Below are 12500 nucleotides of genomic sequence, written 5' to 3'. Positions count from 1 at the left end.
GGTGTCAGATAACTGTATACTAGTTTGATATCTAAATGTGTATATAAGAAAATTCTATAGATTTTTATTTATTTTTTTTAATTATTTTATTTAATTTTATTTTGTTTTTCTCTACGAGTTCGATCGAAAATAATAATCGTTTAAGAATGATTTGAACAATATTATATTACATATAAATAAATGATTAATTAATTAATAAATAACAAGACGTATAGGAATATTTTGTTTTGTCTTTGTTTTCTTTAATTATTTTATTTTATTTTTTTGTTCTCATTTCTTTCTCATTTTCTCTACGAGATCGATCGAGATTGATGATCGTTTAAGAATTTTTACGACGAGTCTAGATAATACAAATATAATAAATACAAAGTTAATTAATTTTTCAAAAGAAATATGACATTAAGTAAGTAAATATACGTCACTCGGAATGACTTCGAAAGGAAAAATATAAAAGAGAGAGGGGGAGATAGAGAGAGAGAGAGAGAGAGAGAGAGAGAGAGATAGAGAGAGAGAGAGATAGATGCGAACCCTTAGAGTACCGAGCTGCCACTCGAACGAGCTAAAGCGAAGGGGCGAAAAAACATTTGAAGATCTTTCTCGTGGCACATTGAAGAGTAGAAGGATGAAGAAAAGGTGGAGGTGGAGGAGGAGGAGGAGGAGGAGGAGGACTGTTAAGAGAGCTTCGTTAAAACGTTGGAAGAAAACGAAATAATGTAAGAAGACGTATGGAACGAATCGTGAAACGGAGACGTACGATCTCTACCCTGTATCGAAAAGGTATTTTTTTTAAAGCATCGAAGAAGAAGAAGAAGAAGAAGAAGAAGAAGGAGTGGTAATAGTAGAAGGATGAGGGGTAGAGGGGGTAAAAAGAAGGAAGCAAAGAAGTTGACCATAGCTTTAAACTTTTTTTTCCCTTGTCGCGGTCTTTGAAATTACGAGGGTTAGCTACTCGTGCTTTGATTCTAACGGTCGAAAGTTTAAGAGGTAGAGGGAGGGAGAGGGAGAGAGAGAGAGAGAGAAAAAAGAAAAGAAAGAAAGAAAGAATAAGAAACGAAAAAGAAGTAAAAAGTAAAGAAACAAAAGGTATAAAGGGTGGTTAGAAAGAAAGGGTAGCTTTTGAAGTTGTTTCTTTTCTTTTTTTTTTTTTGTATTTTTTCTCCAAAAATTGATCCGATATTATGTATTTAACGTAAAACACGATCGATATACACTATTCGTATGTTTTAATAATTGTATTTTTTCTTTTTTTTTTTTTTTTTTTACTTCTCTTCTCGTTTCTTGTCTTTTACAAATTCACTCAGAGACTTTTTATCGAAGGATTTTTATCGATAAAAGAATTGGAATCCTTTCATTTCGACACGCGGAAGTTGTGATATCGATTAATTATAGGCTGTTGTCAGCCATAGCAGATGTCGGTGAGCGAACCCTAAAGAGCATCCTGATTCATGGGCCTTCGAGAGAATGCGAGGAGAAAGGGAGGGACGACCCCCACGGTATGGAACGATTAAGGTCGTTGACCTTCGAAAGGGGCTTCTTCTTAGAAACGCGTGGGAGATAAAATATATATATATATATATATATAAACCTGTAGGAGATAAAATATATATATGTATATTATATATTTATTATATATATCTACACAAAGTGAAAAATCAATTAGACGAATTTTTATATTAGACAAAATTATTAGGAATATAAAAGAAAATAATAAAATTAGATTAGAAATCTTTCATTTTTCAATCGGTAGATAGAATTCGTATAAAAAAGAAAAATTCTAGTCGGTATTATTATAAAAAAAAAAAAAAGTAAAAAAACAAAGGGTGGAAGGACAACGGTGATCGTAGAAATTTCGATTGGAAGGAAGAAAGAAAGGGAAGAAAAAAGGGGAGAGAAATGAATAAAAAAAAGAAAAAAAAAAAGAAAAAAAAAGCAAAAAAGAAGAAAAATAAAATAAAAAAAGGAAAAGATTTCAGCAATTAGGCCACACCTTGCCTACTTTCCGAGAGTACATTGACCCGTCGGAGTAGGGTGTAATCGTTCCCTGAGGGACTTTTCCTGGGGGTTGGCACCTGCGCAGAAGCAAAGTCACGGGTTCCACGTGGCCGCCACGTGGTCGGGGTACCCAGTGCAAAAGGGAAGAAAGATCACGAAGAGACGGAGGATAGAGAGAGAGAGGAGGGTAGGGCTCACTCCGGAAAAAGGCAGCCTTCGAGGGGATGAGTATCGACCAAGGGCAAGGGCGAGAGCATGCGTAAACGATGCGGAACGGCTTCTAGAACGACGACGTGTCGAAAACGTTCCGAATTTCTCCTTTAATCTTATCGACTAAATATATAATACATACATACATATATGTTACACGTATGTTATATCCTTTCTCTTTTTTTTTCTCTTTTTCTTTCTTTTCGCCTATCACCGAATAATAATAATAATAATAATAATAATAATAATAATAATAATATAATATTAATAAATTTCCTTTTCTTTACAATCTTTTTTTTCTTTCTTCTTTTCTTTTTTGTTTTTTTCGAATCTTTTATTTTTAATCTATCATTCCTTTCCTTTTCTTTACAATCTCGAACAAATTAACCTTTCGTAATATTATCCCTTACGGACTTTGCTTTTTTTTTTCTCTTCCCCCACCGAGTCTCTCTCTCTCTCTCTCTCTCTCTCTCTCTCTCTTTTGTTTTAACAACGTTTCTCCATTTTTGTTATTATCTTTCTTTTTGAAAATCCTATTTTTCTTCTTTGTCTTTCTCTTTTCTCGTTTGATATCATCGAAGATAAACTCGACATATAGATATTTATCCAGGTAGGTAAATATTCGCAGAGAAGGAAGAAAAATTATGAATTATGGTATTCACGAACGTTCCGTATTCTCTACTTTCTTCTCATTTCCGGTGAGCATTCGTGCGCGAAGCTTACGCGCACGTCAAATTGACTCGGCACCGTTTTGGACAGCCCTGACTATTCGTATCGAGCGGCAATGCCAAGGGCAAGGGCGCCCTTCCCCCACCCTTCCGACGAACCTGTACACCCCCCATTTCTCTCTCTCTCTCTCTCTCTCTCTCTCTCTCTCACTTCCTCGTTCTCTTCCTAGTTCCTCCTGGAAACACGCACATTCACGCACTTACGCCAGCCACGTTTCGCTTGGCTCGTTTCGTTTACGTCTGCGCAAGTCCCGTTTCGATTGAAAACGTTCGATCACATTTATTAAATTCGACATTTTCTATCGAATATATTATTTCTCTTTTTTCTCTATGTTTTATTTTTTATTCACATTTGTCGTATAACGTTCATCGTCTTTATCTTATAATCGTTTAGAGATTTTTTTTTTTTCTTTTTTGTTTTTTAGGAAGGGATGTACTAAATGGATCTTCTTAAGGAGCAGTAATAGCAAAGAATATATATATATATATATATATATATATATATATATATATAGAGAGAGAGAGAGAGAGAGAGAGAGATGTATTGTATAAAAAGGGGTAAGTGGGGATAAGAGGAAGGGGACGTTCGTCGATGGAGAAAGCCGCGTTCAGGTCTCCTCGTGGGGTTAACGTACTCTCAACGTTATGGCGTCGTTTTGCGAGTGACGATGATGTTTCTACCATTACGCAAAAGCTAATAGTTCTGGCAACGGCAGTAACATCAACGCTAAACGCGACGTTTGGATTTTGCTTAGTTAAGAAAGTATTAGAAAAGGATACTTGTTGGTAAATGAAACAAACAATCGGCTTGACAGTAGCTTTTCAATTGATCAAAAGGGGTGAAAGAGAAAGAGAAAAAAAGAAAAGAGAAGAGAGAGAGAGAGAGATAACTTTCATCACATCCACGTTAGAAGTTAACACGTAATATGATTGTTATCAAAGTTCTTCCCGGTTTATTTAATTTACCTTTTTATTTTTATTTATTTTTTTTTTTTCTTTCCTTTCTTTCCTCGTTTCACTCCTCCATTTTTCTTTTATCTCTTCTTTTCTCTTCGTCCATTTTTTCTCGTTGTTTTTCTCTCTCTTTCCTTCTTTCTTGTTTTCCCTTTTTTCTCTTCTTTTTGTTTTCCTTATCGTTTTTCTTTTTGTTTTTGTTTTTTTTTTCTCTAGAAAAAAAAATCTTTAACCATGATGGGGAGGTCGACTCGTTGACGTTGCTCTCTTCCGCGTATTAAATAATTACGGAGGTGGTTGGTTGTTGATAGAACATAGAAAGCGTAGATTAGCGGAGTATTCGACAGTGATTCTCAAATCGTTAACTCTCGATTAACCTTCCCTCTTGAGACAACTTTCTCGACTAAATTGAATAAGACTATATGATTCGATAATCCCCATTATCGTAGAAGACCACGAGCGGAATCAGGAAGCATGTTTGAGAGCCTCTGGCCAAAGAGAAAGTTGCGACCGACATATTTCGCGTTCGAGGGACCGTGCGATGTATTTGTAACTTCACGATGCTAGAAGACGAAGTCTTGGAAAGAGACAGAAATAGAAAAAGAGAGAAAAGATAGATAGATAGATAGAAAGAGAGAGAGAGAGAGAGAGAGAGAGAGAGAGAGAGAAATTGATTAACAGATATTATCTTGCCGTTTAAAACAATAATTATATTGTATTAATTTTTGTTTTCTCTTTGTTACCTTTCTTCTCTCTTTTTTATTCTATTATTTTCTTCTTTCAAATATTACACTTAAATCATTATCAAATTGAAATGTACTTTTCAATGTCAGAAAGAAGAAGAAGAAGAAAAAGGAAGGAAACTATGAAGAAAAATGAATATTCGCGGAAGGTATTAATTTGAGTAAAACGCGTTATTATATTTTTTCTGCTTATTTTGTTTTCTTCTTCTTCTTTTTTTTTCTTTTTCTCTTGTTTTTTTTTCTTTTTTTTTTTTTTTTCATCACGTACAAGCGTAATAAAAACCGTACTCACTTTCAATCATTCCCCGTAATCGAATGGAATTTCTATATAGATATCTTGTTGGTTGCGTGTGAACCAAATGCCGCGAAAGAGATGCCCTAAGGTGGATTTTATTTATCCTTTTTTTATTTTTTTTTTCTATATACACTATATATATATATATATATATATATATATACACACACACACCTATAGATACTAATCTGTTGGCGGCCGGATCAGAAGCACCGCGTGCTCCCAACGAGCGTAACTTTCGAACGTGAGAAAATGATTCCATCGGCTTCTCTTTCTTATTTCTCTCTTCTTCCCGTCTCGTTAACCCATTTACAAAGTGTCGCAAGTTAAACGGTGATTCGAGATTTAAAGCGATAAGAGAGATTCCTTCGTTAATTACGTTTTTAATTCCTTCGCGTCATCGATTCGAGATATAACATTCCCAATAATCGAAATATTACATTTCAATACATGCTTTCATCAGTCCTTTATTATTATGTATAATTCGTTTTTCTTTATTTTTTTTTTTTTATTTTTTCTTTTTTTTCCTTTTTTTTTCTTTTGGGAAAGTTTTTTTTCAAGCGAAACCTGTACTCGTTTCGTTTGTATCTGATCGATCTCGTTATCAAAAAAAAAAAAAAAAAAAAAAAGAAAAAAGAAAAAAGAAAGAAAGAAAGAAAACAAAAAAAGAAAACAGAATAAATTGAAAAATGTTATAAAAAATACTAATACAAAGTATGACACACTTAATTAAATAGACACTTACTAATACATTAAAGAAGAATTATGTAAAAGGTATTATAATTTCAAGATATTATAATATCTGTACATTTATTTTAAGATTAAACAGATAAATAAATAAAACAAAAAATTCCTTTGATATAATAATAATAATGATAATAATAATAATAATAATAATAATAATAATAATAATAACAATAAAATATAAATTTTTCTAATAAAAATACATATCATAATTAATCTTTCCTCATTCGAATGAATTCATTAAAATATTCGAATCTTCGTGTAAATACGTAAAAAAGAAAAAAAAGCAAGAAAAAAAAAGGTACAAAAAAGGAAGAAGAATGAGGAAAAATAAAAGAAACAAGAAGAAGAAGAAGAAGAAGAAGAAGAAAAAAAGAGATAATAAAAGATAAAAAAAATAAAAAGGGAAGAAAAAAAACCACGTTTGTGCGTGATTATTGTCAATGCGTGATTGTTATCATCGTTGATGAATCGATTTAAAACGAGTCTTGCATGTAACGATGTAAAAGCGAATTGTGTTGTGTTTAGTAAAGAAATAGACGGGCGGAGAGGGGGGGGGAGGCAACGGTAAACTGGCAGAACGACTTTTCCGGTGAAGGAACGAAGAAGAAGAAGAAGAAGATAAAAACGAAAAAGAAGAAGAAGAAGACCAAGAAGAAGAAAAAGAAGAAAAAGAAGAAGAAGAAGAAGAAGAACTAGTGGTAACAGTAGTGGTAATAGTAATAGTAGTAGTAGTAGTAGTAGTAGTAGTAGTAGTAGTAGTAGTAGTAGTAGTAGTCGTAGTAGTAGTAGAAGAAGCTACGAGCCATGACGCGTTCTCCGTGTTCACTTTCGCTGCGAACCGAACGATCCCGTTGGATAGAGACGAGCTTCACGCTCGTTCGCTCTTGCGCGCGTGCCTACACGCGTGACACGCATACGAGGTCGTAATTATGAGTACGCCGGAGAAAGAATTGTCTCGCGTATGTGGAGCAAGAGGAATATCGTCGACGTCTTCTTTATCGTCGCTTTACATCGTACTACTTACACGTTAATTTTTATTCTCACTTTTTTCTTTTTTCTTTCTTTCTCTTTTTTTTTTTTTTTGTTTTTTTTTCTTTCTTTTTTTTTTTTTGTCAACACTATTTTTCCTTTTTTTCGTTCTCTTCTTTTTCCCTTGTATTTCTTTCTTTTCCCCAATTTTTTATTTTCTTTCATGTAATCCCTTTTCCTCTCCCTTCCCCCTCCTCCCTCCCCCTCCCTGCCCCCTCACCCATCACCCCTCGCGAATCTTTGCACATTAGCTATAGGTAATAACGATGACGATGACGATAATAATAACAATAATAATAATAATGATGATGATGATAATGATGATGATAGTTATTATTATTATTATTATTGCTGCTGTTGTTGTTGTTGTTATTATTATTATTTTTATTATTATTATTATTATTATTATTATTATTAGTCGAAAACTTTCTCTGTTCATAGATAGATATTCGTTATTAGAAATATTATGAATTCGTTATGATCAACATAATAAATCTATGTATTATAATTTATAAAGAAATTGAAAGATAGAAAGATAGATATAAGTATATATGGAAGTATGTTGTTAGATAATATATATATATATATATTCAATGTAAAATTATTTCGAACGATCACATCGTTATTACGAAATTGTATCGTACGAAGGAGACCGTATAAGATCCTATCGTTAGGATTTATAGATCACTTTTGAAAAAAAAAAAAAAAAAAAAAAAGAAAGAAAGAAAAAAGAAAAATTTTCCATAACTATCTAGATTTTAAAAGCTTCGACAATCAAACATTGAATAAATCGCGAAGTAGATATTAATGATATTATATCGATCCTTGATCGTTAATGACTGTACAACCGGCCCTGACTTGTCACAGCGAATTACATTGCTAAGTCTTAGACTGGTTTCAAGTTGTCTAGAACCGCATTAGAGAACGATCTAAGCGCGTGCACGCGCGACCGTGCGCCCGCGCGCACGCGAGAGCGCGAATGCAAGTGCAAGGTAGTGCGCGCCGGCTTGGTAATCGGTAGAAACGAGCGAAAGTTCTCTTACGTCACTCCTACGTACGTACGTACAACTACGCGTAATACGCGCGTTGAAACGCCACTCTCGAGTACTTGCATTTAATCCTCTAAGTCTATACAACATTTATACCTACATTTTTTTTATCAACTTTGATATCTGTATCCTATATGTATAATATATACACACATATATATATATATATATATATGTGTGTGTGTGTGTGTATATATATGATGCCCTATGTAATTACATATTCACATAAAGGACTTATGTATACTAAAGGAGAAAAATCTTAAGGGAAATGACTAGGAACATTTAACGTTGCAAAATATAAAGTCAGATTTGAAGCTGAGGGAAAAGATTATTATTATTATTATTATTATTATTATTATTATTATTATTATTATTGTTCTTCCTTTCTTTCTTTCTTTCTTTCTTTCTTTCTTTCTCTCTCTCTCTCTCTCTCTCTCTCTCTCTCTCTCTCTCTCTCTCTCTCTCTCTCTCTTTTTGTTCCTTTTGAACGAAGAGTAACGTTGGGTAAAAAAAAAAGAATGGAAAGAATGAAATAACAGATGGATGAAATGGGGGAAAAAAAAGAAAAAAAAGAAAAAGATTGGAGAAAAATCGATCGGAAAATATCACCCGTTACATTATTATTATATTATCACAAAGGGAAAACATTTATTTCCGTATTCGCGTAAATATGGAATATCGTATACTTGAGAAAATATTATTTTCGTTTGAGTATATAAATATGTTATATCGACTTTCTTATTTATTAATGAGCGTGAATTTGACTAAAGATAGAGAGAGAGAGAAAGGGAGAGAGAGAGAGAGAGAGAGAGAGACAGAGTAATATGAGCATACGGAAGGTCATAGGTCGAGATTGAATCGCGAGAATGATGCGAAAGTTTATTTCCTGGCTTTTGATACCTGCCGTTTGTTTGCTTTGCCATGTAACAACGGGTACAGGCGAATAACGTTGTGAACGTTGCTTAAAATGACCCGTCACGAAGCAACGACCCGGAAGCGATAAACGCGCGAGCGAGGTCGAATCCACGGTCGATAAGGAGGTCGAGTAGAGTACACCGACTAGAGCGAATTTTTCCCCTCTCTCTCTCTCTCTCTCTCTCCTCCTCCTCCTCCTCCTCCTCTTCTCCCTCCTCCATTCTCCCTTCGTTCTTTCCTCTTTCTCTTTTCCTTCTTCTCCTCCTTCTTTTTCTTTTTCTTCTTCTCCTATTACTACTACTACTACTACTACTACTACTACTACTACTACTCTAGTATATTCGCTAGCGCGTTGAACACTGGATCCGACAGATAATAATCGAACCGTACGATCCTAGACGCTTGCGATGCATTATTTTCAGATGATCCTGAGATATCGCAAGGAGATCGTGTGATCGTTCCTATAGACGATGATATTTCATTTCGTTCACTTTCCCTCATAGACTCCGACGACAATCTATGATATACTTTACTAAATAGTATGAAAATTACAATAGAGAAATTATTATTATTGATCTTTAGTAATCAACCAAATTATATAAATATATATATATATGTAAAACTATGCTTATCGATTATAATTATTGCTTACATAGTTCTATATTTATCGCGAATATATTTATTTCGAAGTGGACACCTATCGATTGTCATTTTATGATCTATTATAATCCATAAGATTTTTAATAAAGAATATAATTGATCCACGATCTTATCGACGTTTATTAATTGATCTACATATACGTTTTATGATATATGAAACTAATGAAAAAGATATATTTCGCGAATCTAATCGTTTTTATGTGTGAACGTCGCTTAAGAGGTACGAACATACGATGTTGCAATGGCCCAGAAGCGGTAGCTAGGCGAAGGGTCAAAAACACCGAGCGGCACAGTTTCTAGGCCATGCACTGCTATCTATAAACCCCTGCGAGCTTCTCTACCCCCACAACCTCTCCCCTCTGAACGCCTGCACACCTCGCGAGGTTCTCTACCTACACCACTAGCACCACCACTACCACCACCACCACCACCATTACCATCGCCATCACCATCATTATTACTACTACTACTAATACTACTACTATTATTACTATTACTACTAATGTACATTGGTAGTACCACCTACGTGAGTTTTATTCGTGTGCATATATGCACACATAAACGTACAAAGAAAGACAGAGAAAGATAGAGAGAGAGAGAGAGAGAGAGAGAGGCAAACATACACAAACATATATACGTTTCGTGTCTTTCTTCTTTCATTGGCCTATACGATCCTATCTATCTTTCTCATTCTCTTTCTCTTTCTATTTCTCTACCTCGTAAGTATTTCTCGTGTACGCGTGTCACAGTCTAACGAAGTAAGGTGGACTTCCCGCAACGTACAGGCGATATCTTTGAGTTCAAGATAGAGAACGCGCAGTGCGCACGTCCATTCGAAATAGAGAGAGAGAAAGAGAGGGAGAGAGAGAGAGAGAGAGAGAGAGAGAAAAGAGAGAAGTAGCTTTGATATTTCCGTTTCCGTGAAATGCCAGCCCCCAGTCTGGATTAAGTTTAAATTTCTCAGTACACGCCTATATAATTCCAGTATCTAAGATAATTCCAAGATATTTCGAATATTCGAAACCGATTATATGTCGTTTTATATTTTTAATTGTTAACGCTTAAACTTAAAATATAACAGAGCGCTTAATCGGAACGATCGTCTATTATCTTTTTCTCTTTAAAGATTTTATCTCAACGAAATTAAATCATAATATGATTAAATAAATAAAAGAAGAAAAAGCTCGTCGGCATCGTCAAATTAAAATATCAAAAACTGGTTTCCCATTGATTTTTTTTTTCCTCATTGCTCGTTCTTAATTTTTTCGTCGATATTAAAAATAATAAACAGGATATAAATAGGGAATATAGTTTTCTCTCGAGAGACCTTCTGATATCAAAATAAAATAAGAGTTTCGTGCATGCGGAGGGAGTAGACGGGGGGCGGGGGGAGGAGGAAAGAAAAGAAAAGAAAAGAAAAGAGAGAGAGAAAAAAAAAGAAGAAAACAAAACAAAAGAAAAAAAAGAACAAATAATTAAAGGGACGAGAGAAAGAAGATAAAGACAGTTGGGGTGACGGGGAATAGTCTCTGTATGGCCTCGAGTAATTCGGCACTTAAACTTGACAATGGATCGTCGAATGCGTGGACTTGAAAGGTGAAAATAATTTGATAGCCGTGCACGCACCATTACTCGGGAGGGAGGAAGAGGGAGGGACGACGGCGCTTGCTTTTTCGGTTATACAACAGAGCACGATCGCGTATCCAAGCGTTTCACTGAGTCGTAGGTATGTGTGTATATGTGTGTGTGTGTGTGTGTGTGTTATATATATACATATATATATATATATATATATATATGTCTGTATGTTGTGCGTATGCGCGCGTACAAATAGTACTTTGCGGATCGTCGAGTGTGATCGCTCTCTCTTCGGTCAGTGGTTCTCATTCTGATTCTCTTCTTCTTCTTCTTCTTCTTCTTCTTCTTCTTCTTCTCATAATCTTTTCGATAGACTATTCGATACGTTTCGATCTTTTACATAAAAGGATTTCGTACGATTCTAAAAGAGACACTGAAGTCTTACATTATGGCCGATATATTCAAGAGAGAGAGAGAGAGAGAGAGAGAGAGGGAGAGAGAGAACCCGTGTATGTTCTTTTTCCATGATGAATGTTATAGAACCGTTCGCGATATGTAATAATCAGAGCTCCTCGAGTCGAGTTATGCCACGATATCGATTTACGTGGTATAGCGCTTGGCATTATCTTATTAATAACAGTTATTATTAATGCGTATGTTTGTCGAGGCGTAGTGTGACGAAACTATTATGCAACGAGCTGTGTAAAGTATTATTCAAGATGAAATAAAGTATAGAATGGTCTCTCTCTCTCTCTCTCTCTCTTTCTCTCTCGCTCTCTTTTTTTTTCTTTCTCTTTGGCATATATATCGTTAACGAAATTAATCATTGATCGAAAATTCGTATCATCGTTAGTTCCTGTTCAACCCACTTGGCATACCCAACCTTTTACATCGATCGTCGTTTTATTTTAAATAAAAAATACAAAAGATAGAAGGATCCGATTGGATCCTCATGGTGAATGCAAAGACGATTTATAAACGCGTGCCGACTTCTCTTCGTTCTATCCTTAATACGTGAATGGCTTTTAGCGAAGGCTGCCTAACGACTTTCACTTGCAAGAACGAATTCACTTCCTGAATCTGTCGGGCAAGAAAACAACAACGGTTATTTCAAAACCGAGAAGGGTGGGAGGGAGAGACAGAGAGAGAGAGAGAGAGAGAGAGAAGGAAAACCTTAGAACTGACATTTATTGGTTGTTGGTCCTTTTGAAAAAATTTGTCTCCTTTTGTCGATCGTATCGATCGATAAAATTTGTTTTCTTTTTCTTTTTTTGTTTATTTGTTTGTTTCTCTTTTTCTCTTTTTCTTCGCTTGTTTTTCTTTTTTCTTTCTTTGCCTTTTTCATCTCTGACAATCCAGAAATTAATTTTAACATCTCGAGATATCGTTAAACGATGCGACACGATAATATCTTTCAATACAACATTTTTCACGTTTTGTATGTTAAATAATTCAAATATGAAAATTAATAAGATACGACACAAAAGATGTATATATATATATATATATATATATATATTTGTCTATATATCAACTCGTACCATCAGGTTCGTTAATTTTCGTATCGATCTCGCATTAGGATTAAAAACGTCGCGAATTT

The 12500-nt window shown here is 34.5% G+C and overlaps 1 protein-coding gene across 10 annotated transcripts in view; it reads right to left on the bottom strand.

Moving 5' to 3' along the window:
• The window catches only part of LOC124951979 (hormone receptor 4), a 111342-nt gene that overhangs the window by 45432 nt on the left and 53410 nt on the right, over nt 1–12500 (bottom strand). The window lies entirely within an intron of this gene.

This window comes from Vespa velutina, chromosome 10 (assembly GCF_912470025.1).
Source record: "Vespa velutina chromosome 10, iVesVel2.1, whole genome shotgun sequence".
In the NCBI taxonomy this organism is placed as follows: Eukaryota; Metazoa; Arthropoda; class Insecta; order Hymenoptera; family Vespidae; genus Vespa; species Vespa velutina.
The sequence above is the reverse complement of the archived record's forward strand: the minus strand, read 5'-3'. Positions and strand labels throughout refer to the sequence as shown.